Below are 24,051 nucleotides of genomic sequence, written 5' to 3'. Positions count from 1 at the left end.
GAGAGACCAGCTCAGCTCCCTGGCCTGCTCGTCTCTGTGCCCCTGCATGACCTGTGGACATGACCAGGTCACGCTGGTTTCATCCTTAGCGACCTCAGGGCCTGCAGGGCTCCCGTGAACCCAGGCTCAGCTGAGGGCTGACTCCCAGCTCAGCCTTCAGGGGAGGATGCCCTGTGAGCTGTCCATGCAAATGGAAGGTAAGAGCTGCTATAAATGGGCTGCATTTCAGAGGAGCCAGGTCCATAAAGACCCCATAATCGTGCTCATTCCTGCTTTTCTGGTGTGCCATGGATTAGGTGATTAGTGTGTTTTTTGGGCTAATGACAACAGCATGTTGAACTAAAATGCCATTCCTGGATAAAATGATCAGTCTTGCTGACTTCACCCACAAACACATCACATTGGGGGGTTGCTGATATGCTTTTATGATCTCCTGTCAGAGAGGGTACCATCATCACACTTGATAAACTGTTCTTTGGGGGCTTCCTTTTAATTTTATTTTTTATACAATCATGGGAGCCCATAACCAATAAATTCAGCCTGATGCTTTTTCACTATTAACTAATCCCAAAGCAGCCCTCTGGGGTCTGCCCGGCACAAACCCTTCAAAGAATTTGTGCAGGATATTGGAAATGATATCCACCCTGGGACGGGGGTTTAAGGACTAAGCTGCTACTGTTTTCTTTGCCGTTAGAGTTACAACTCGGCTAAATGTCATTTAGTCAAAACGCTGCATTCTGCAGGATTTGCAGATGGGACTGACTATTTGCCTTTAATAAATTCATTGACTCGCGGAAGCAGTGTTAGAGGATTTGTTTGAGGAAAGGATGTGCAAGTGGCAAAGACTGCGGACGCCCAGTTTCTCATTAGGTCCTTGCAGTCTCCAAAGTGCTCAAACCCAGATGGAGCTCCTGGGTCTTTCTGGAAAACACTGTAACAGCTGTGGAATGGGAAGGGAATTCAAATGAGGCTCTGAGCCCTCACCAGGATGAGAACTGAGCCCCCACCAGGACACGGACCTGCAGCAAAGCCTTCTCATTCTTCCCTTGAGTCGAGGCTGGGCTTTTAAATTGTGTTTTAACCTGAATGGCTTCTGAGCTCTGCCATCTCTACCCACACTCACAGAAGCTGTTTCTTTAGTTTCAGCCACAGAGGACACTGGGTGGCAGATGACGATCTCGTTCTAACTGTGGGCTTAGTTTCTCTTTAGTGTTTCACGTTAATGAAGCTACCGGGAGACCTGGGAGGTGCCACCACAGGCCCTCAGGATGCCATGATAATTGCTGCTCACCCTGGATCAGTACCTCCCCCGGGGCAGCCACTTCTTCACTAGAATCTGAACTAAATCTGCACCAGAACATTAAAACCTGTTGCCACAAAATCAGTGACAATCACATATCATTACAGAAGGAACTCAGTCCAAGGGCTCTTTTCTTTCGTTTGCTTTGTTCTACTTGCTTGTGTTTCCTGGAGTTGGGTGGGGCCTCATTGGGGAGCACGTCAGATGCTGGTGACCGTGATCACTGAGTAGCTGACTTCAGCAGAGGTGATTATGGAAAAGACTTTCACTAACTCACCACGTGTTTACTGAGCCTCTCCCCCATGGTGGCCTTGTTCTCATGCTTGGAAGGAACAAGGGATGAGAGCTGGAATCTTTTTTCTCATGTAGCTCAAACTCCAGTTGGAGGAGGCAGGTTACATGTGTGCATGTATTTGCATGCGCGTGCATGCAGCAAGTCCTTTTGAAGACACACAAAACCAGCAGGACAGGAGAGCTGGGGCTTGGGCGGGCCTTGGGGCCTGGTGGGAATAGACAGAGGGCACAGGCAGTGCTCGCACAAGGCTCCAGACCAGGAGCCCATGTGGCTGTCGGGCCTTCAGCTCAGCTGCGTGGGGCTGGTGTTGCTGGGTCCATTTCACAGACAAGAAACCTCAAGTTTCTGAAGAATCAAGGTCGTGGGTGTTAAGCAGAAGGCTTGGCGTTCAGACTCAAGACCTCAAGGTCAGACACCTGGGTTTGCCTCCACGTCCAGCTCGCTGCTCTAAGGCTGGACCTCCTGCCATAGACTGGAGATACGTGAAGTTGGAATGGCCTGCTGCCCTGGGGTGCGGGGGAGACGTTGCTGGTCTGAGGAGTGCTCACCGTGGCTCCATCTCAGAGCCTCTTACACGGTGGACGTTCGACAAGGACTTGCTGAGCAGAAGGGGGGCTGCCCCACAGATTCCTGTGAAATTCGCCTGACAGTTTATTCGGGCGTTTGCCAGTTCTTAGGGCCCTGCTTCATTCACCCTGAGCTGCGGGACACCCCTGGATAATGACTCAGACAAAAAGCCCCGGCAGTGGGGGCTGGCTGCGCCGTGATTTTGTGGGGGGTCCTGAAGCAGCTCCACGTGCAGGTTACCCCGATCAAGGGCATGGGCAGGTGGCCGTTCTTCCCTCTGGCTTGGGACTCGCTTCTTGCCTGTGTGAGTGTGGGACCTGGTTGGTTCAGCCGCTCCAGGTTGGTGTGTAAGTCATGGGAGAGTTTTCCACCATGACGTGTGGCCCCACCCGCCCAGGCGAGGGGAACGCCAGGATCATGTGGCCTCTCGTCCAGCAGGACCTCCTGAGAGCAGCGGGTGGATTTGCTTGGTGGGGAGCAGCTGTGGAGTGGAAGCATGTTGTCTGTCGACGCTGAGAAGTCAGAGCTGATCAGGCTCCTGTCTTCAGCGGGAGCTGCAACAGTCCCCCTTCAGTGAAAGCCCGCAGGTCCTGAGCGTGTTTCCAAGTCTGCCCACCCTCCCTGCTCCCCAGCTTGGCCTGTCTGTCCCATGTGGCCCACCCCCTCACCCCAGTCCTGACCTGAGCATCCGTCTGTTCCCCCCACTCCCCCTCACCCCCGGGAAGCCAAGGCAGCCCCTCTGATGAGTTCACAGAGCCCAACAGCCCTAACAGCCTAACAGCCTGGTTCACGGAGGCCCTATACTCATTTCCCCATCTCCTGTTTCTAGAGGTGGCTGTAGCCCATCACTCCAGCTCACACCTGGACCTGGACACCTGCTTATTTACCTGTACAGTAAATAAGCTTATTTACTTCTACTTATTTACCTATGCTGTGGGTTTCTGCTTTGGAAAACCAAGGTTGGTGTGGGCTCCTATGATAACATCATCTGTTTCAAGCTGCAATAAGGACGCAGGAAGGAATGCTTGTCTGAGTGGGTTGCACACTGGCCTCGCCCAAGTGCCCTTCACTAGAGCCCCGGAGCACACGCCCTCTGAACAAGGCGGAGATAAGGAGAGTGATGCCGTGCTCCAGGGGACATTATGAGATGGGGATAAGAGGATGGCCAGTGGCCTCCCCGGAGGCATTTGGACTTTAGCAGTCTCAGTGATGACAGCAAACAGGCGATCTGCCAGGCAGTTTATTTAAGCCCATTGGTTTGTGAACCAGCCCGACGCATGTGCAGAGTGAGGAGCAGTGAGACAGTGGGCAGTGCGCCCCGCTTCCTTCCGGGTGAACGCCGCTGTGAGCAGTGGAGCTGGATCCTGGACATGCTCAATCCAGCGATGCGTCTTGCCAGGCTCCCTGCCCCTGGAGGTGGGATTTCCATCAGGAAATTTCATATTCCAGGCCTGAGCAGCTGTGCCAGTGAGACAGAGATAACGTCACTCACACGCTGCCCTGGATGGAGCTCTCGCTTCCCAACGTCCTTTATCGGAAAACAGCGGTGTTTGCTTAAATGGTGAATTAGGCAGGAAATGATTCTAAATCATTTCTTCCTTCAGATTGTTTAAGCCAATGAACACCAAGAAGCAAATTTTACTGTCCTTTATATTCTCACTAAATGCAAAGTGAGCTGGGCAGATCCTGGAATGCTGCAACTTTCTCTGGGCAAAAGCGACTATGGATGCTGGCATTGTCAGAGAAAGTGCCCAGGTGCTGGGTGTCAGCTGTGGGTTTGGTAAATCAGCCTTCACTGTGGACCAGGAAAGGAGAGGGACATGCTGGGATCTAAGTGTTTATGTTTATTTTTTCCTTTTCTCCATTTCCTGACCTGCCTTCTACCTACATTCACCTACTGACCTTGCTAACACCATAGGCTACTTGGGTCCCTGATGAGCAACCATCCTGAAATGCACACAGCCTTCCCAGCATCTTGCCCAGGAGCAGTGGTCCAGGGAGCCCCACCCATGGTGACAGAGAATAATGACAAGAACACTTTCGAGAATCACAAGATTGCTCCTAGCTCTGCTGCTAGCCAATCAGGACATCATTTAATGTCATCATGTCTTTGTTCCCTCATCTGAATCACCAGACTGTAAGCTCCACAGGGCATAGTTTCCCCCACAGCTGCAGCTTTGGTGTGGAGGATGGAGCCTGTTACCTGTAGTAATGCTTCTGCAGAGTGGCTAGACTGAAAGCCCCTGAGTTCACGTCACCTGCATTTGTTTCTGCTGGATATGGGTCATGCCCCACAGGAAGAAAGTTCAGGGAAGATAGCATCACATGTTTCCCAGGTGATGGGTTCTCAGGGATTTCCCATGTCCTACATGATGAGGGAATCAAGTAACATTTAAGTATTTACCACATATATGACACCAAGAAGTAAACTTCTCAAATGGTTCCTTAACTTTTTCCACTCCTGAGAATTAGACAAGACCAGGATCTACACTGAAGTGCCCAGTTTGGCAGCATATGCTCCAGAAGGGTCCACCAAGCCCATCTTGGTCGCCATCCACCATCTTTCCTCATTTTGACTCTGTTGGTTCAATACTTATTGTGGCAGAGACTGGCACTCATCCAGGGGTGCTTGGTATTTCTGTCCAAAAGTGCTCAAGTGTGTCCTGCAGATTAATCGCTATAAACTACACAGAATTGGAAACTGTGTGCATCATAGGACCAGGGCATGTTTCCTCTGTGGAGAGTGTTACCCTTTCCCGCTGCTGCACACTCAGGATTTCCATGTCCCAGGTGGCACCAGGATGCAGCGGTTAAGAAGGTTCTGAAATCCAACAGCCTTGGGAGCGAATCCTGACTTAGCTGCTAATCACCTGAACCGTCTTGGGTATCTTTTTCTAATCTCCATAATTCTCAGTTTTTCAGGCATAATCCTCAGTTAAAAATGTCTGTCTCACACGGTTGTTGAGAAAAATCAAAGGGATTTGCAATAACCACACAGCTGCCTGGAGCGGTTACAAATGGCAATTGCCATCATTTTTTTAGTGCTGTGATGCCCTTAGAGTGTGTCCGGCTGGTGGCAGTGAGATCCATGCAGACAGACTGACACTCAGTCTGGCAGGAATCTGAGAGACAAAGTCTCAGGTCCCCTCCTCCAGGACGAAAGATTTTATAGGCAGGGGGCTGTGACTCTGGATGTGGTGGGTCCCTTAGCGGAGGGCCTTACTGAAGCTGGAGTCATTCCTGTGAACCAACAGGTGGAGCGAACTGCACCTCAGCCCCCCTGCCTGGGGTCCCACGGAGTTTCAAGCTCAAATTCCCCTGTCTTCCCATGACTCATGGAAATCTCCTGTTTTTGAACCGTGCTGCCCCTTTTTCTTCCTTGGTGTGTGTCTCCTTGCACAGCAGGTTTCTTACCTCCTGGTGAAGACCTACAGCAATCGCCCTCTCCTTAGCAGTCATGTTTCTCTTCTTCCTTCATACTCGCACAGTTTATTTCTGAACGAGTGCACCTGAACCCTGGCCTTCTGCTGCTCCAGGGAACGTCCCAGGCCTGTTGCTCAGTGCAGTGACTGTGTTTGGGGTGGTGTGTGCCCGAGACACAGGGTCTCCTGGACCTCCGCCCCTCACTGCTTTTCACACGATGCCTCGTTTGTGCTGCTTTTCCCTGCAGTGTGGATGACTTTGCGCTCTTACTAGAGGGGAAGTTACAGCGTTATTGGTTATAAAGCCCTTAAGTTCTCCTTTCAGGCATATTTCCACCTTGACTTTCCTGCACTGCAGGACCTGCTGGCACTGGGCCAAGATGGGCCTCCAGTCCCTCAACAACAGAAACCCCGTCCAACACGTCTGTTGGCAAATTGATGGGCTAAGGCCTGAGTCTGAGGTCAGCAGGGTTATTATTAATATTAATAGACTTAGGCTTTAGACCTGTGCTTCTACACAGGGGATGGTACGGCGGTTCTTTATGGCAGTTCTATACGAGTGTGTTTGGTCAGGTGGCCACTTAGTTAATAATAACAAGTGACTATCCACTTAGATACAGAATTTAGAAGTTGAATAATATTGCATCATTTTAAACTAAAATAATAAATTTCAAGTACTAATACGTAAGCAAAAAGATGACATAATCTTAATGTCTGACATTAGATTTAAGGGTGGAAAGACAGTATGTTCAGTGGTGTTGGGGCTACACAGCTGAGAGCGGGTGAAGGAGGAGGGGGGGTCTCTGTACATGTGAACGTCCCCTCCTCGCCTGCTATGCCTGGGCTTCGGCAGGGCCTCCTCACACCACCCTCCTGTCTCTGCCAGCATAGGTCCGGCATTTCCATTGTCATCAAGTCCAACAGACCAGGGTGCTTAGGATTCTCTGCCTCCTGAATGCAGTAACTTTATTCCGGCCTGTAGTTCCCAGTTATTAGTGGTTCTTTCCCACTCAACACAGCCAGCGACCCCAGTGGCCACAGGAACAATTGCTTTGCTCTGGGTTCAGTCCCGTTCATGCACCCTATCCCGGTCTCATTAACTAGTCAGCCTGGTGAAATTGAAAGTCGCCTAGTCGTGTCTGACTCTTTATAACCCCATGGACTATACAGTCCATGGAATTCTCCAGGCCAGAATACTGCAGTGGGTAGCCTTTCCCTTCTCCAGGGGATCTTCTCAACTCAGGGATCAAACCCAGGTCTCCTGCATTGCAAGCGGATTCTTTACCAGCTGAACCACCAGGGAAGCCCAAGAATACTGGAATGGGTAGCCTATCCCTTCTCCAGTGGATCTTCCTGACCCAGGAATTGAACCAGGATCTCCTGCACAGCAGGCGAATTCTTTACCGACTGAGCTATGAGGGAAGCCCATATTTCCATGTCCAGTCTGCTCTCCTGTCAATCTCTTCTTCTGAAAACACCCATGCTGTGTATTATACACATGAATAGAATGGTTTCTGTGTCATCCCAATCAGTTTGATTTATTTCTTTGCTCATCATTCATTCATTTATTCCTTAATTTCTATGAAGCTTTTCACTCATTTGCTCCATACTTATTATGTTCCAGACAATGTCTGGGGAATGTGGAGATAGATAGATGATAAATACATGAGAGATGATAGGTGAAATGACAGGTAGATACATGGTGGATACATGGTAGATGCACCATCACAGAATTCTGTGGGAGCGTCTAAGGTGCAACACATTCTCTGAGACGATGGATGTATTCAATGCAATCAAGCAAACACAAGGTCTAGGCTTTTGATTCCTATGCACTCAAGCCCACAGAGGTTTCATAGTCATGGAATCACTAAATTCAAGCTCCACTAAGATTATAGCCATTCATTCCTAAAACTCCGCAGCAAAGATATAAAATAAAATCCAAGCGATCAGGGTTCTTTAATCACCTCTTTTCCCATCACAAATGCACATCCATTTCCTTGGCCTTTCCAGCATTCTTTTCAGACCCGGTGGCATCACAATTCTGAGTTTTCAGTTCCTCGAATGAGACTGGATTACGGGTCAGCAAGAAAGCGGAGTGCCTGAGCCTGGAGCCTAAAAGCTTTGGAGCAGTGGATCTAATGAAAAATTTAATATCTCCCACTTCCTCTTTCTATTGCCTTTTTGTTTGGTTTTCACGGGAATCTATTTCTGTGAGTGTTTGCTGCAGCAAGACGCATCCCTGCTCTTAGCCTTAGGTTAAGAGAGCAGTGTAGCTGGGTGATCGTCTGGACGGAGTGGTGGGGAGGGGTTGGGCAGGGTCATCATGCGTGTGTGAGCTCACAAGTGTGGGTGTCCACACGTGATGTATGCACATGTTCTGGGGTTCTGGGAATCACGGACTGTGGATGAGAGAGGCAATGGGAAGGTCTGTAACTCTACATTTAATATTTCCAGCCTCAGAAATTGCAGTCTGGCTGATATGAAATACACAAAGAATAGACGAATCAAATTTATGTTTGAGCCTCAAGATTTAAATGTAATTTATGTCCACAAATACACGGTGCCATCTCTTTTCACCCTTCTGTCTTCATAGCTAACTGCCAATTTAAGTAAGCACCCCTGCCTTAGTGATGGGCTTTAGTAATAAAATAATAATAACTTCACAATAAGGATGAGATTTGATAAATCCTGACTTTCACATCAGGGGACCACCTCAGGAAGCACTTTATGTGCTAATAGCTGTGAGAAGGCTGCACCCTGACTTGAATAATTTCTTTCTCTTGGGTACTTTTGGGGAAGGAGGGATTCCAGGATCTACTTGTAATGTGTGCATATCAAGATACAAACAAGTTCATCTTTATAGAACTCATTATCCTGAAAATTTGAAATGGTCATAATTAAAGCTGCAGAATAAAATGATCAAACACTGTCATTGTCCTTTCCTTCAGAAATCTCATAATTCCATCTGGCAGAGAAGACCTCCAATCTGGAAACACTAATTTCACTTACTCCAATTCTTTTTACTCTAAAACCTTCTCCCAGTTTTTCTTTGACTTTTCTGAAACACTTCAAATCTCTGCTTTGCGTAGTTTACTAAAATGCAGCATCTCTGTAGTGGGCCTTTCAATTCAAAGTATTTCAAACAAAAACCACCACCATCACCCCCACCAAACTGTTTCCAACAGCTTGAGGTGACTGTCCCCAGTTCAGCTGTGGGGGCTGAGTGCAGTGAGGGGAGGGGCTTGGCTGCTGGCAGAGAGCCTGGGCATTCCCAGGGGAGGGGCGGCCTGGGGGGTGGCCTGGGCTGCACCGGAAGAGGATGCCCTGAGCTGTGCAAGGACACAAGGGAAGCGAGGCCCTAAGAGTGAGTCCTGGGCAAGAAGCTCCCTGGAACCTTCGCTCCTGGGGGCGATGTCAACCCTATGAGCACAGAGGGAGGGTCACTGGCCCACTGTTTAATCCAGGAAACTGGCCAATCATATTTCTGATTGTGTTTGTGTCTTTGATTGAAAATGAAAATCAATGATGAATGAGCTTTGAATATACCCAAACTATTTATTGAGCAGCTGTAAGTGAACTCCGTAAAGTCATCAATGTTATGTGTGTAGCAATGTTGGTACTGTGTTAGCAGCACCTTTCTTCCTCCTTGTAAGAGGGGCATCAGAAAACACTGGTAGACACTGTAGGATGAAACGTTTGCTTCCACAGGACCGGAGGTGGTGATTCCACTGAAGGTATCACAGATAAACAAAGATCCCAGAGTACAAGAAGCAGCAACCTAGTTTCTGGGTATTTAAAAGCTTCTTCATCATTGCTTTTTATTTTAAGTCAATCAGGCACGTGAAATAATAATCAACAAAAACTAACCCTTTCCCACAGCTGGTAGGAAAGCTTCCATTCCTGTTGTGAAGATCACTCATAATAAAGCCCATCAATATATGTACCGGATGCTTACAGATTAAAGATGTAACGTATGATGCTATCTGATTTGCTGAAATGGAATGAGATATTAGAATAATTTCCCCTCTGTTTGATCACATGGCTACTGGAGGAGCAGGACAGCCTGGCAGCTGAGACATTTGGAGCTGTATGGGCGAGGACATCAGATGGATGACAGAGTGGAGCGGGTGATCCTGCTGCTGCGGGGCAGGGGGTGGGGAGGAGGAGTGATGGGTCTTCGCTGTCGCTAACATTCAAAAATCTATCACTCTGGAAGCACAAATTAAAATTACTCACTAAGCAAGAATGCCATTGAACTGTACCTTATAAAACTCCTAGAGTAAGTGAAGAAGTGCCAGGCTGATATATCTGTGCAGTAAGAGACATATAATCACGCCACCATCAATAACAGCCCCACGCTTTATGGGCCCTGTTCTTCCTGAGGCGGCTGTGAATAACCGAACTGCACACACAGCCTCCTGCCAGGATCAGAGTGGGTGGCCTTCTATCTGCACCCACTCCTGCCTCCATCTGAGCAAGTTCACATCCGCTCATCCCTACGACTGTTGGCCTGTGCAGACTTTTCAACCCACTTCAAATGATGCACCTCCATATATGGTCCTTTCAGACCACCAGGAATCTATTTTCACAGTGCCTGGCCATGCTTCAGTCTTCTTTACATATCACATCCCATCTGTGAACAAATATCTGTTGAGTCCTTTCTGCATATCAAGCACTCAGTTAAGGCTTACACATATGCTAAATTATTTCACAGGTTGTGCAAGATAATTCTACAAGGTTCATATGCTACCTCTTTCCTGGGTTGGTAAATGCTGGCACAGATTTGGCAAGTTGTCTGGGCCTGGAAGAAGGCCTGGGGGCCTGGTTCTGCACCCCTCCACCACCCCAGATTTTCTGTCCCCTCTCCCTATCTTCACCCCTCTATCACCCCAGGGTTTCTGCCCCTGCCCCCATCAGTCACAATTAGGTCTCATGCCCTCTGGGTGGGGAAGGTCCTTCTATGGTCAAGGGATGCTCTCTCTCCATAGTCAAAACAAATAGATGCCTTTTTAGGTTTCCTTTCCATGAAGATGGGATATATGTATACATGTAAATGATTCAGTTTGCTGTACGTAGAAACTAACACATTGTGAAACAACTATACTCTAGTAAAAAAGGTGGAATGAGGCTCTGACAACTCGGGGGAAATGGTTCTGTTGATGCTTCAGAGGTCCGTGGAGTCGAGGTTGGAGCCAGGTCCTTGAATTGGAGGCTTTCTCAGTGGCCTTCCCATGGTAAGCAGATCTAGGCTAGATGGCGGCTGGCTCACCACAGCTCTCAGGGCCAACACAGAACTCCATACAGGCAGGACATGGTTAGGGGAACCTTGGATGAAGGAATCATCTGACAGGCTTCATCTTCTCAGAAGATCAGAGGTCATTTAACAAATCTGATCTCACATAACATGCTTCTTCCCAGGGACCCTCCCATGAAAGGTGTACTGGACCCCATGGGAGACACCTGACTGCTTCCTGGGCCTCGGGCTGTTGACAGTTCCTAGATTCAAAGTCCATGTCCAGCCCCAAACAGACCACTGGTCTCTGACCCCACCCTGATGGTGGCTCAGTGAGCAGTTTATTCCCCAAAGTGGTAACTTCACCAGCTGATCATCGTTCTAGCCAAGCAGTAACTGCACGTTTTAAATCCAAGTTTTCTTCCTAAAAAAGGGATGAAAGAATCCCATGCCTGATTTCCCATATCACTTCAAATTCCTGCCAGCACTCTGTCTTTTCCGCTGTTTTCAGAAACCATCACAAACATCTCCGGCTGCAAACTGACATCAAATACATCTACGCCTGCAATTTGAATCAGAGCAAAACATCCCTGTGCACTGTCCCTGAAGAGTTAATTATTACTGTTTTTGCCGTCTGCTTTCTGCGGGCATTTTCTTGATCAGCAGTGTCTCTTACCCTGAAGACAAATCATCCTTTGAGTGTGATGTGGATGTTCTGTTTTCTCCTCCGAGATACTATGTCAATCTTGGATTCCCTGTACTGTCTTTCTTTTTTTTTCTCTTTTAAGAAACTAGCAAAACAAATATCAGAGAGTAGCTCTTCACTCTCATTGTCTTCACCCTCATTGTCCCATCTGAATCTCATCTGAAGGCAGGAGGAGACCAATGTGCCAGCTCACAGTCAGGCTGAGAAAAGATCTCTCTCTTGTTCTGCCTTTTGTTCTATTCAGGCCTTCAACTGATGGGACGAGGCCCACCACTCTGGGAGAGCAATCTGCTTACTCAGTCTTCCAATGCAAATGTGAATCTCACCAGGAAACACCCTCACAGACACTTCCAGAAGTCGTGCTTTACCTGTCTGGGCATCTGTGGTCCAGTGCAGGTGACATCACACATCTATAGGTCAGACAGCAGGACACAGATGGGTCCAGCTCTCCTTGAGCCCTTGGGGGCCCTGGCAGCCTTGCTACCCTTCCAGTGTCTTTCGCACTTGGGCATTTGATTGAAGCCCTTGCTGCTGATGCCTGGTGGTTCAGCCAAGGGTGCCCTTGTGCAGGCTGTGGGGCAAGTCCTCTGGTCCTTCAATTTGGTCAGTGGGTGAACTCAGGGGAGTCCCTGGGCCCCGGAACCCTCCAGCCATGGGCAGACACATGGGCCTGGACCACATTTGGGGTACCCCAGAGGGAACTCAGTGGATGTTCAGAGCCCAGGCCTCCCTGGGGATCTGGTTCTTCAGGTGGGGTGAGGGGGGCCCCGAATAAGGCAGTGAGGACTGCTGGGACAGCCCACTTCTATCTTTGGAGTCATGGGCTCCTGTGGAGAACTTGGACGCCCCAGGAGATGCCCACAGAGTGTCACATGAATGCAGAGATGCTGCCCACGCTCCTCCGTTCCTCCTCCCATGGCTCCTCCTACAAGCCCTGTGGCTGGAAGCCGTCACTCACGCCTATCTGCCTCCCTTTGCTCCTTGGTGCTTCTGAAACTGTGTCCAGGCAGATGTGCCCTCTCCACTCTCAGGAGGGCCCACACAGCTTGCCCCTCACCCAGAGGCCCCCCTCACCCCGTCCTCATGCGCATGGCCCCTGACACAGCAGAAGTGAAGTGGCTGCAAGTTGTCGCCTGTTCCCACCCCAGGCTGGCATGCTCAGGGATTCCCAGGCACCTTTTTCTGCCCCATCTGTCCAGGTTCCGGGGGCCCCACGGCATTGCTGTCCTGGGGGATGCAGGAGACAGAGAGGAGCCGAGCTGGCTTTCCATCTGGTCCTGTCCTGAGCAGATGCCGGGTGCCCGGGAGCCTCCTTCCTGGCCATGCGAACCTCTCCTGCCTGCCTCGAGAGAGACGAGACCCCACAGCAATAGCGCACCCGAGCTCTTGGTAAACAGGACAGACGGAGTTGATGCCGCATGGTTTCCTCAGATTAAATGTATCTCATCCTCAGATTTATACGGTGCTTTATGGCTCCTGCAAATGACTGCCTCAGCCCTGCAAAGTAATTCCACCCTGTCATATTTGTCTTTGGAAATTGTAACAAATTATGGTGATTTATAACATCAGACTTGACTCTCCTGTTTCTCCCCAGACGGCTGTGCCTCTGGGGGCCAGGTCCCACTGTCCATTTGTTCTGTGTGAGGTGACAGGGAGGCATGTTTCATCTCCCTCCTGACACCTGCTTCCCTTTGAGGGGAACCTGTCAGCATCGCTCACACTGTCACCGCACCTTCCGGGTTCTGAGCTGCCTGGGCGCTGCTCACCTGTGCCTCCCGATGAGGTGCGACGTCCCCCCCACGCTGGGTGGATGGTGTGTCCACAATCTCCTCGTCTCCAGCTCTAGCCCCACCAGCTCTGCTCTGTCCCAGGGGAGGGGGCCAGTGTGGAGCCATGGCCGCAGGTCCAGGCCTCCTGCAGTGGATACATACCTCCCATCAAGGCCTCTGGTTTCCTGACCCCACTGGAAGCAAGTGCCGCTTCACTCTCGGTTTCCAGGACAAGCTGGAATCCTGGCCTCTAAGAGTAGGAATAAAATGGACTTGCAGGAGACCTGAGAGTACAAGGCCTGCGGGGGGCTGCTGGCTGAACAGCGGCCCCGAATTCAGATGACGGTGTCAGGAGGGGGGCTTCTGCCACTTCCAGGAGGTGACGAGGTCATGAGGGCAGAGCCCTCAGGATGGGATCAGGGTCTTTCTAAAGAGACCGCAGAGAGCCCCCCCACTTCTATCTCAGGAGAGGACATGGAGAGAAGATGCGCCTGGGAGCAGAAGAGAGGCCCAGAAAGGACAAATGCTTATCAAATGCTCCCTTGGGGGTCAGGAGATAAGAGAGAAGGTGAGGGCAGTGAGGACGTGCTGTGAGCTTTATCCTAGAAATGCAGGTGCCACCAAGAGGACCTGCTGGCCAGGCCATGGACAAGGGAACTGGGAGAGGGCCGAGGGAACCCTCGGGGCTCAGGGTGCCTGGCCAGCAAAGCCCCACTCTGCCAGCCGATCAGACACCGAGGGTCACACACACCTGCCTGGAGGGACCACCCATCACGTGGCAGCAAGACCTGGGTCGGACAGGCCTCTGCCTTCTGAGCCAGTCCTTCCAGGGGCCACAGCAAAAGGGTGGCCCTCATGGGACACGCTTGCTGACCAGCAGTCTCATGCTGCCCTGCCCCATCCAGCCTGCACTTCGCAGGACATCAGGTCCAACTGCCCCAAGGCTGGGGTGTGGGGTCTCCAGGATGACTCTCAGAGAACTGGCCCTTTTTCTCTAAAAATGAGAGAAAGGCAAAAGTGAGAGCAGGGGTAGACACGGCAAGGCTGTGGACTGTGGGTCCTGCCGTGACCCCACCCCTGACCTGGGAACTGGCTCCAGCCTGACCTCACTGGGGGTGTGAAGCCACTCAGCCCTTGCGACAATCCTGTGATTATTTACAGGGCTGGGTTCAAATGTGTATTTTATGTGACGAGTGGGAAGTGTCAGAATGAGCCACATACAAAGTGGTGACAAAAGAAATCATTTCAATAAAATTACATAATGTACAACAAATCATTGAAACAGCCACATTAAGCACGATTTGCAGGCAACATAGCATTATACAATTTTTGACACTCTGCAGAGAGGTATTAGGTCTGAAGTAACTAGGTTGAGAAAGCAATTTGCAGAATTTCTGTTCTTTTAGCTTGTTTGAAAGCAGTGATTTTTTTTTTTTTGGTGGCTGACAAGTGAACAAAAAACAATAATTGAATAGCACCATTTCACCCGGAAGGCAGACTGATAATTAGAGGTGGAGCAGACAGTGGGATGTTATCTTAACAGTGGCAGCTCAGAGTCCTTTTCAGCTGAGCACCGAATCCAGGCCCCTGTTCTCAACGAGAAGAGGAGTGTGTGTTCCCTTCCTCACCCCTGGTGGCCTCTGTTCTGTCCTGAGGGCAGGTCCACAGGCCCTACTTGGGAGGGGATGTCCCCTGGGACAGTAGACAGAAATGTGCAGGCAGTAAACCAGGTTATGTCACTGGGACCTCCAGGAAACCTCCTCTGAGACTCCTTGCAGAACGTTCCACTGGACAGGATTCTCCCTGCACGTCTTAGGAGGCAGGGCCCGACACAGACATGGTTTAGATCTGGCATCCAGGCCCGCAAGTTTCCAAGGCTGGTACTTGGTCCTGGGTGGTCGAGGCTGTGGAGACGAGGCTGCATGGGGACTGCAGTCTTGCCCCGTCTGGCTGGTGGGGCAGGTGGCTGCACAGGAAGGAATGCCCCCCAGCCCCATCACATTCTTATCCCCAGAAACAAGAGTCAGGTATGGGACTCCGAAGAGCTGACGCTCAAGGTCCTCTTTCCTCCTTTCCCTGCCCTCACCAACCATGCCAGGTCCTTCAAGACCTGGAGGAAGGACCCCAAGGAGGGCATCCACGAGGTGGATGGATCTTGGGGCCTGGTGCGTTAGTGAGCTGGAAGCATGGTTTAAAATAGTTCCTCCTCCCCGTGCGACTTGCAGACAAAAAGCCTGCTATTTAGTATTCCATTTTCGATAGCTCATTGTATCTAAAAAGAGATCAATTAAAGCTCTCACGAACCTCTCAGACTTAATGGGAGGACAATTTAGACATCACAGTACCGACAATGCCGTTCTAGTTGCATTTATTGTTTTGGAACTATTTGCATCTCCTGTAGAGCCTCTGCAGATGAGCGGATTCACACGGCAAAAGAAACCGTTTGCATCCGAAGGAAGATAAATTGTCACCAACTTCATTCTTCAACGGATGAAGGGAGCCTTTGAAACAGGAAGCACCCCTGACAAATGATGTGGTGAAACAACCGTGCCTGTTGCTCCGGGTGACGGGGGCTTGTGTTCACCGCCCCCCGCCCCCCACTCGGTCCTGCGGAAAGAGGGCCGATAACTTCTGAGCCTGGAGGGTGTGCAGCCATGGCTTCTCTGTAGAGGGGGACTTGGGTCACAGAGATCAAGCTGGTCTCATCCAAGTGGACTTTGTCTCTATTTCAGGAACTTCTCTCTTGCAAAAAGGGGCTTCTTGGTGTTTCTGAGAACCCATAAATAGCTGCTGTTGAAAGCAAGACTTGAAAGCACACGGAGCTCATGCTGAGGGGCTGCTTTATGTGTGGACAGCGGAGCAGGCCTGCGGGGGGAGGGGGGAGGGAGGTTGGATCAGGGCAGATCCCACTGTCTCCGCTCAGCACATAAGAGCAGGGCTCCATAAGAGCAGGACGTGCAGCTAGGATGTGGGCCATGCTGGCCACATCGCCAGGGTGATACTGGACAGGCCAGAGCGTGCTGTCCGGTCTGAGGAAGCCGAGTGCCAGCACCCTGGACAGTGCACCCTGCAGCCTGGCAAGTGGACGGGCGTTGTCCAAGTTGTCCCGGGCACCCTCGGCCTTGGCTGTGCCATCCCATGCTCCATGAGCTCTACCTGCGAACTAGGCTACACTCAGAGAACACGCCAAGGCACTGGATTTGTTTTCCTCTCTCCTGCCTCTGAGCAATCCTCCACGCCCCTGTCTTGGTTGCTTTGTTCTCCCTGAATTTCCTGGAAGTGCTAACCTCAAAGAACCGCAGAGATGCCTTCCTCCCTGTCCCTTGGCCTGCGACAGAGAGCGCCAGCGGTTATCTAAGAAAGCTCCGTCATTCAAGGCCACTGTACTAATTTATCTGGCTCTGAAACCTCGGCGGCACCACATGTCTTTGAAAACCACGAAAAACGTGGAAGACATTTTTGCTGCTAAAAACTGTGGAAGGGGCGTCAGCTCTCTGGCTGGTTAAAGCTGAGTGGCTCATGTAGGCGACACACCCTGCTTCCCAGAGACCTGGAGGCACCAGCCCATCCAGTGGCTTTGGGGTTAGGTAACTTGATTGTAGGAGGAGGTTGCAGAGCCCACAGAGGTGGTGGAGACTTTGGGGAGCATGTGGCAGTTACCCTGACTCCACAGAGGGGAAAGCCCAGACCCCAGGCTCCCTCCCCTGGAAAGAACGAGGCTAGAGGGCAGCAAAGCTAGGAACCCCACCACAGCCTTCCCCTGGACATCATGCGTTTGGGGCAGCCGCTTGGGCCATGACCAGCTGAAGTGGTGCAGAATTCAAAGACTTCAGCATATGGTGCTTTTAAAGCATGAAAACGGTAGAAAAGTGCTGTGCTGTGGCCTGAGTTGTGCTCCTCAAATTCACATGTGAAGTCCTGACCTCAGGACCCCAGAGGTGACTGCATTTGGAGATGGGCCTTTATAGAGGGGATAAGGGACTCACGAGGTCATATGGGGGCTCCTTATCCCACGTGACTGGCGCCTTTATAAGAAAGGAGGTGAAGGACACAGACACACACAGAGGGATGACCAGGGGAGGACCCAAGAGAAGATGGTGTCCACGCCTGGGAGAGAGGGCTCGGGAGGAGCCAGCCTGCCTACCCTGGCTATTGGACATCTAGTCTCCAGGACTGGGCGGTGATGAACACCTGCTACTTACACCACCAGACTGTGCCTAGCGCTGCCCTGGGCCAGTGGATGTGGTGTAAAAGCCCCACTGCAAAATGGAGAGTGGACAGGGGAGCAGGCCCTAACCTCGTCCAGGGGGCCCAAGCACACGGTGTCAAGCACCCTGAGGAAGGCTGAGTGTGGTGGGCTTCTGCCCCGGCCCTCATGTGGTCCTGCATCACCAGCATGCTGGGGACCTCCTGATGTGGATGTGCAGCCTGTTGCCCATGCTCGCCCTCTCTGAGCAATGGGACCCGTCACTGTGACACACACAGCACATCCAGGGTGCACTCTGAGAGCGGGGGAGGCAGGTGACTGCATGTCACCTTGCACCCCACATGACCTCCCAGGCTGGGGAGCAACAGGTGCAGGGAGCAGTGGGTGGTCTGCTCTGCACTGGGTCAGGGTCCTATAGGTAAGGGTCAGAGGACATCTTTCTTACACCGACAGCTAAATCTATACAGAAGGAGGATAGATGTTCAGACTCACTAGGGTGCCAGTTTGGATGGGACCTCAGCCAGGCCTGGCCCAGGGAAATGGGGAGGGGTACCCCCAGGTCTCCACAGGTACTTCTTCTACATTTCCTGTCTGCTTTGGTTTTTGCTTCCTATGGAATCAAACTATTAACTAATTCATTGATGTGGTCACTCATTCAGCAAATGCCTGTAAGACGTTTTGAGGTAGAAACTGTACACCAGCCTCACAGGCTGTGCCCATTGTATCTGGAAGGTTCTGGGCTCAGATGGGGCAGCCGGCCAGAGCACAGGGTCTGGGGTGGGGACACTCCCACCACCACAAGGAGACAGCCCGGCCCTGGCAAGCTTCTCTCACCGCCACCAGGCACCAGGTGGCTGTTAATGTTGGGAAATTACTGTTTTAATCATTAATTACCAAATAAATGTCACTTTGCTGGTACAATATATGCAGTGATTTCTGTCATAAATTGACATCTGTAAGTCATAAATTGCTTAGTTTTAGCTGCTTTTAATTGCTGCGTTTTCCCAAGCTGCACGGCACATGCATTTTGGATTCAGTTCAAACTCTGCTGGCTCCGGTGCCTCTGAGAACTGGCCCTCGATCATGCCAGTGCTGGATTCCGTGGGGTCAGTGGAGCAAGAGGGGCCTCTGGCCTGACCCAGGAGGGCAGGCTCGGCAAGCGGGAAGAGCACGCCTCATCAGAGAGGTGATTCCAGCCTTGAAGGAAGTGTGGTTCCCGCCAGGAAAACGGAAATCAAAAGGAAGGACGCGCTAATGGGCCCGAGGCGTCTGCATTGCTCAGAAACATCTCGTTCCTTCTGTTTGATTTCAAAGAAGCTATTCCTGGAGGAGTCACAGTCCTTTCTGCCTAGAGGCCTAAAAATACACGTGTTTGAGAGGGAGGTGTAGTGGGTCAGAGAGAAAGAAGGCATTGGAGCCAGGCTGAGAAGCTTACAGCTTCTCCTTCTCTGCACTGACGATCACCGGCATGAGCACTCAGTCCCCACGTGCGTGCCCAGCTCGTCTGCAGATGAGATCCACGCTCCCTGAGGACAGGAGAACTCTGGAACTACAGAAATGACATCAGAGGTGACCTGAAGCCCTGACCTCCCTGGGTTCCCAGGATGGCCTGCCTCTGGCCAGCCTTCCCCTCTCTGTCTTGCAGGGCAGGCCGGTCTTCGGTCCCCACCTGCTTGCTCTGTCCCAGCCTAGGCCTCTGTGATTCTGGCCAGATCCAGTTTTCTCTCATCTTCTCAGCCCTTCCCTTGCCCACAGAACCAGCTCTCTGTGCTCATCTCTCTGTGTGAATCCAGGGAGGAGGCTTTGTTTTCTGATGGGGACCTGTCGGGAGATACCACGCCCATCTTCCCAGTGGAAACGGGAGCTGAAGAGAAGGACCCAGACACCTGCTGGCACCCTGCACCCTGCACACCAGCCTCCCTGCTGTGACCTGCACACCTCCCCACCCCTACTCCCTGCAATCACACCAGTCCCACTGGCTCCTGACCCCACGGGACCTCAGGCCTGGCCTTCGCCCTGCTCCACACCCCAGCCTCCCCGCCCTGTGTCCACCTGGGGCCGCAGCCCAGCTGTCCCAGGTCTGGTAGGATGACCAGTGGATGGACCACACAGCTCTAACAGAGCACGTCAGACCTGGTCTGCTGTCCAGTCATCCTTCTAAAGAAAAGTGGGGCAAACACTGTTTGGGAAATGCTCAAGGAACCACCCGTGTGTTTTGGTGAGCAGGCAGGCTGGTCTGCCTGTCCTGGGAGAAAAGGAGGCTCTGGCCCTGGCCGTGAGAACACCTATTCTTACACTGGCTGCTGTGTTGGTTCTCGTGACCCCAGCGCCCGCATCTCCATCCCTGCCTAACTGTTCTTGAGGATAAGCCAGGAGTCTAGCCTCTTTGCACAGGCTGGTCCAAGAATGATGGAGTTGAAGACTCTCAATCTTCTGTGATGTTATTTCTCCTCTTGGTTGAGACTAGTCTGGAAAAAGCCCAGAAGGGCCCTGGGCATGTGTGCAGGGCCGCTGAACCTCTTGCTGTTTATGTGTAAGGTCGGCTTCCTTCACGTGGAGCCCTCATCCTTGGTCCCCATGCCTAGGGGACCAGCCCCCTGGTTTCCTGGGGACTGGCATGTCTACATGCCTGGTGCCTCTGCACTTTGCTTCCACGGTGATCCTAATTTCTTTTCCCAGTTGCTGCCCTAAAGACCAGGTCCTGTGAAGTCCTGGTTGCTCCTCTTGGTCACTGCCCAATGTGAGAGAGTCAGATCCTGGGGGAGACAGGGGATACAGGGCCGGGAGTTAGGGGAGATGAGAATAAAGCACACCCGTCAGTAGTATCTGGTCGTCGTGTGTCTCAGTGATGTTTATTCTCGACAGCATATGGCTGATTCAACTGGAGGAAACACAGCTCTGACTATTATTTAAAACTAAAGCCACTTTGGAGATCATTTGCATCCTAAACAGAGAGTTGAAGCTGCACACTCTTTGCTTTTACATGTTCTATATAGAATCACTCTGCATATGCTATATATAACCATTTTAAGGATAAATTCTTAATTTGTACTACTGCTATCTGTTCTTGTCTCTAATTGCTTCCAAAAAACTGTTTTCTTTTAAATTCTAAAATGTAGCTAAAGTGATTTTTATGAACATAAAATGTTGTGGCTATGATTGACTCAAAAGCAATAAGAAAACCAGACACAAAGATATATAAATATAAAACACTCCTTTCAGAAAAGAAGATAAAGCTCTGGGGGTGAAAGGAACAGAATTCAAGTCAGAATTCTCTCAGTTTAGACTTCAGGGTAGACAAGGGGAATTGAAGAGCTTTACAAAGTGAAGGGCTACACGCTCTCATTAATTCCAGTGATGGTAGATGCTGGACTTGAGTCCCTTTGACAATCACAGGAAGTTTACGGGTCCTCTCCCAAGAAGAAGAAACCTGATGATAGTCTTGTGTGGTTGCATGGAAGGTGGTGGTCCAACCTGAAACCACCCCTTCTGTTGAGACTCCTGACATGACCCACTGCATCTGGACTGTTTCTCCCAACGGGCCTTAAACCTTGGACACATGTGCCTCTTAACACACAAGATGAGACAGAGAGAGAGTCAGAGACAGAGACAGAGGGAGAGAGAGACAGAGACAGAGACAGAGAGACAGAGAGAAAAGGAGAGACAGAGAGACACAGAGAGAGGGAGAAATGGAGAGACACAGACAGAGAGACAGACAAAGAGGGAGAGAGACAGAGAGAGGGAAAGACAGAGAGATACAGACAGAAACAGGTAGAGAGAGGGAGAGACAGAGAGAGACGCAGAAAAAGGGAGAGAGACAGAGAAAGACAGAGAGGTTCAGAGAGAGGGAAAGACAGAGAGACAGAGATGGTGATGGAAAGACAGGGGCAGAGAAGGGGAGAGGCAGAGCTGGAGGCAGGAGACATGGAGCTGGGACCCGAGCCGACTGGCTCCGCCGCAGTGACCCCCGTCCCATCCGAGGGTGCCCAGGGTCCCCGCTGCACTCTGGCTGAGCCCGGGCCTCACAGCTCCTGCGGCAGGGGCTGCACCTAAGCCTTTGTGCCCAGGATGAGCAGCTGGGGTCTCCTTGGGCTCCCACGCAGCCCATTCTTCAGTTTCTACTTTTACTCTTAACTCCATCTGGAGGAGCCCCAGGAAACTTGTGTTTCCCTCAGCACCTGCCTGCTTTTGGATCTTAGAAGCATCCACTCACTGGGTCTTCCAATCAATCAAGGACTGAATTGCTTGTGAACCTACTTCTCTAAACAGGGAAATTGTTTTCTAAGAATATCATTTTTTTCTTTAAAATACAAAGCCAAGGCTGCTTTAATAAGATACTATGCTCAAATTAATCCCATTTATTTATTCTAGTAAATCAGTATTGAATATTGTGAAAAAACCCTTTCTAAGAACAATTTCAAATGTGCCCCAGGTTAAGGTATGTTAAACAGGAAAGACAGGTCTCCAGTTTCTTCCCCCGCGTGTCTGTGTGTCTCCTTCTGCCTTTGGATGCCGCCCACACCCTGGAGGTACACCTTCAGAGCACAGAGAGCTGCATGAACTGTTACTGAACTAAGAGAGTCCTTTTGGACAGGCGACTTTTGATCTGCTGTTATTTTTTTTAAAGCCTGCACGACAGTTTTTGTTTGCAGTTTCATGGAAATATGTACAGGGTGCTTGCTCACAAAACCATAATTTATTTGTCAGATTCACTTTCTCAGGTTTTCTCCCTCTGTGAGTTCAGGGAATGAACCAGAGCGACCGCCCCTTCCATCCAGAGTGGAACAGCTGGATGTGAGCAGTGCTCCCGCTGAGGACTCTGGAGTGGGGGGCGGGTGCGTGTCCGCTGTGGGCTTGAGCATGTTGACTGAGAAGCCGCAGAGCTGGGCTTGGGAATGGCTCCTTCCTGCCTCCTCCCATCATCCTGGGGGTCAGGGTCCCGCCGGCCCCCACCCTTGGGTGTGGACATCCCCGCTCTGAGCCCTTGCCTCCTCCCTTGTGATTGCAGGGCCTTGACGTGGGTCCACAGTGTGTGGCAGCCGGGAAGTGGGGCTCCCGCTGCCCTTTCTGTCTGTATTTAAGGGGAGGAGACCTAACCGAGCAAAACCCGGATCCTGACTGTGGTGGAGGCCGCTGGGTCCTGGAACCCCAGGCAGGGGTCTGGGGGGAGTGGGAGGGAGTCAGAGCCCTGTGCACTGAGCCCGTCCGCCTCCCTGGGCACAGGCTCCGCATGGCCTGTCCTGGGAGGACCTGGCTGTCAGAGGCAGCTGGGTTGGGGGATATGGGTCAAACGTTGGTCAGAAATGAGCTGAGAAGCCCGGCAGCTCAATGCAGCTTTGTTCAGGCTTCGAATACTGAGGACCGAGCACCTGGCACACCAGGCCCATCTGCCACTTGAGACAGGAAGGGAGCCATGGGAGGCTCACCTGGGCCCCAGAGGACCTCCAGGCTTGCTGCCCAGGGAGGCAGGACCGTCCGTGCAAAGAAACTAAATGCCCAGCACGGCCTGACAAGTAACATGCAGCCGTGTTGGTCAGAAGCCCAGACACATCCAGGGAGGCGGGTGTGAACTGTGCGGTTCGAGGGAGGGACAGTGGGTCTGGGGGAGGGGGACGTCCTGGTCTGGAGTGAGGAGGGTGGGTAGCTTGGGATGGCTGCGGGTGGACAGGCAGTTAGGTGTGGGCAGGGCTGGCCCCTCCTTTGGATGTAGTTGGCCGTCTTCTCCTGGTGTCCCCATTTCCTCTTCTTATAAGGACCCCAGTCCTGTGGGATCAGGGCCCACCAGTGACCTCATTTTATCTTCATCACCTCCATCACCTCCTTAAGTCCCATCTCTACCTGCTGTCACCTTCTGGGATACTGGGGGCGGGGCTTCCACGTGGGAACTTAGCGGGCACACGGGTCAGCTTGTCACAGGCTGTTCCATGACCTGCCATGGGGCATCAGGGAGCGGGGCAGGTAAGGGGGATGTGGGGGTGTTTTCTAGGGCATAGGACATCTGGGGAGGTATGGACAGACAGACATGCCGTTCTGAAATGAGAAACTTCAGATGGTCCTATTCTAACAGGGCCCTCAGTTTCCCAAGTTCCCTTCACAAGTTAATAAACTGAATTGGTTCTATGGGTGAATTAAGATTATTGATAGAGCAGGATGAATCAATAGCAGTAAAACCTTAATAAGTAGAGCTAATTAATTCACCCCTCACAAAGCAGCTTGCCTGGGTCTGAATTTTACGAGCAGAGCAATTCTGCTGTTTTGTTTCCTAAAAAGAATTAAAACTCATACATTCCCCTGCCTGCTTAAGAAGCTGCTATAAATCGACGGCCAGGATGCCTGGTTCATTAAAAGGCAGAGGTGTGAGTCTGTCATCCCACAACCGGCCACTCCTCTGGGTGGGAGAAATGATGACTCCATTGTGCCAGTGCCTGGGTTGTGACCACGGGGAAATGGGGCCCCAAAGACACCAGAACAGTGAGAAATGGGACAGAGCACGTCTGCATGAGGCCCTGCTGGTCTGTGAGCCCGCCTGCGGCACCAGCGTCTTCCTGTAGT

General features: G+C 51.3%; 1 protein-coding gene across 1 annotated transcript in view; it reads right to left on the bottom strand.

The window, feature by feature from the left end:
• Nucleotides 1-24,051, bottom strand: part of ADARB2 (adenosine deaminase RNA specific B2 (inactive)) — a 227,444-nt gene that overhangs the window by 126,616 nt on the left and 76,777 nt on the right. The gene's annotated exons all lie outside the window — the stretch shown is intronic.

The sequence above is a fragment of the Odocoileus virginianus genome, chromosome 9 (genome assembly GCF_023699985.2).
Source record: "Odocoileus virginianus isolate 20LAN1187 ecotype Illinois chromosome 9, Ovbor_1.2, whole genome shotgun sequence".
In the NCBI taxonomy this organism is placed as follows: Eukaryota; Metazoa; Chordata; class Mammalia; order Artiodactyla; family Cervidae; genus Odocoileus; species Odocoileus virginianus.
This window is presented reverse-complemented; position numbering and strand designations above follow the sequence as displayed.